Source organism: Cynara cardunculus, assembly GCF_001531365.2.
Source record: "Cynara cardunculus var. scolymus isolate 2C chromosome LG 15, CcrdV1, whole genome shotgun sequence".
NCBI classification, from domain to species: Eukaryota; Viridiplantae; Streptophyta; class Magnoliopsida; order Asterales; family Asteraceae; genus Cynara; species Cynara cardunculus.
The window spans coordinates 464383-467012 of NC_037542.1; positions in this window are offsets into that span (position 1 = coordinate 464383).

Consider the following 2630-nt stretch of genomic DNA (forward strand, 5'->3'; position numbering starts at 1 on the left):
CTTGAAGAGTCCTCAATAATTCCTTACTATCATTGATAAAAAAGTCTTGTGCAACAAGATTATCTTTGTCTTATCCTCTTTGTACAAAGGACATACCCATGCTTTCCACAAAAAGGTACATGTACAGATTTGCTTTATTGTCTCCCAACATGCTTACCAACTACGTGAAAGTCACTGTTCATATGCGCCCAAAAGCCTGCATATCTGAATAAAAAGGATAAGCATTCCATTAATCTCTTGCTACGTGGATTGTACTATCTGAAACGCATTTAATGTGGTGTGTATAGATAACTGAGATGAGTCTCCCTCTCAACATCTCTTATACATACCTTCTTTTTCCTCTTATCTCTTTCTTGTGCAAAACTGCTTAGTGGTTCTCAAAGATTGTTAAGATTAGGTTATCTTACCTTATCTTATTCTGCAACAATCGGTTAATTCTTGTATTGATCATCTCATATCAATAAAGGAATTTAAAAAGTGAAATTTGTGTGCTTGTATTCATCCCCCTTCTTCAAATTGTTATACCTTTAAACTTTTGTGGAACCCTTGTTGGGACCAACAAGCGGTATAAGAGCAGTGTTTTCTTCTCTTTCTTAAACATCTTCCACTTGCTATTTTCAAAAATGGCTTTGCAAAATACAAACACCAACTATCACGATAATTACTCTCTTGCCAAACCTCCTAGATTTAGCAAGGATAACTTTAGTCTCTGGAAAGTTCGTATGAGTCTTTTTCTTGAAGGTGTGGATCCTGTGATCCCTTACTACATTGAAAAATAGACCCCATGTTCCATTTTCAATCTCCCCTACAGTTCCTACAACTGCTATTACTATTGCTATCCCTGAAAGGCATATTCCAAATCTTCCACACCAATGGGGCAATGAAGAAAAAAAGAAAGTCTTTATTGATACTAAATCTCGAACTATGATAGCCATGGCACTCCCTGATGAGGTATATCACTTTATCATGAACCTCAGAACCTCAAAAGCCATATGGAACGCACTTTGGGTTCAATTTGAAAGTACGAATGAAGTACAAGAGTCAAGAAAGATAAATTTAGTGCGATAATATGATATGTTCATTTGTGGCAAAATGAATCTTTGTCTGAGTTACATCAACCCTTTAATTGCTTATTGATTGACCTCATGATTGTTAGTCGAGAATATTCCAACTCTAAAACTCTGACAAAGTTTTTGGAATGTCTCCGTGAATCTTGGGATAACTATTCAAAGTGTCTCAAGGTTTCTAAAGACCTGGCAAATCTCTCTCAATGTGCTCTTTATAGGTTACTACTCAATAATGAGCAATCCTGATAGTTGATGAACAATCTCATAAGATATTCAAAATATTCTAAAAGCTCACTTGTATCTTTGATCTCTAAAAAAGTTCCTTCAGCTAATACACTTACTTTTACTATCACTGAGTTAGATCATTCTAACTTTGAGAACTTAATAAACCATGATCTTTTAGAGTTTGATGAGTCACTGGCTCTTCTAAATGACACCTTTAGAAAATTTGCCAGAAAAAGTAACTTTTGGAGAACCCTAACTCTAGCCATCGTTGTCAAGACAAAATCAACACCTGTTGATAGGGCTTCAGCGATATGTTTTAACTGTGAATGTAAAAGACACTTTGCTATTGAGTGCGAGTCAAAGAAAGCCTCAAATCCATCTTCCACTTCTTTCAAATCAAAGATGAAAAATATTTGAAGCTGAAAGAAAAGTACAAGAAGATGAAGAACTACAAAAAGAAAGGCAAAGGCCTTATCACTGAAGATCATGACCGGACAAATTCCTCTGATGAATCTTCTCAGATGAATAAGATACGGCCTATCTCTGTCTCATGGCCAAGATCAGCGAAGTCAATGATGACGCATCTGAGAACTCTTGTTCAAATAAATCTTCAAGTTCTACTTAGGTATCAAATATGAATGATCTCTCTCTTTCTGACACTAATAGTCTCTCAACATTTGACTCGCTAATAGTTGACCTTTACACTGCAATAAATCGCAAAACTAAAGTCGAGAAACTAAATCTTGATTTACTACAACAATTTGAAAAATGTCAATTAAAAATCAAAGAGCTTACTAAGATTATAGAAAATCTTAAAAATCAAATCATTGTATATCAAGCTATCAGCATTGAACGTGAATAAGTTGTTATTGAGCGTGAAAATGCTATTGATGAACTCAATGCTGAGAAGGCTACCATTGAAGGATGGTGCAAAGCCTCCATAAAAGCATATGAGATCATCAATGCTCAGATACCTGCTCATATTTAGAGCTGTGTAGGATATTCTTCTGACTAAGAAGATCCTAACAAAGACCGTTCATTGCTTAAATTTGGAATGTTTATCTTATATATACCTGATACTTCCTCTACTCAGTGTTCCTCTACTTCGAAGTCCGAGCCTATCAGTGAGACAACTTATGAGAGTTCAAAGTGTTCAGATAAATCCATTTCTAACGCTTCTCCCAAGACTAAGAAAAATCTAAAGTTGAAGAAACCTTCTTCAAAGTCTTCAGCAAATCAACCATCAACTTCTAGAAAGAAGATCCCTGACTCTATTTATATGTCAACTCTAAAGCTGAGGATTGATCTTAATCCTAGGAAATCTGAGAAACTATTCGT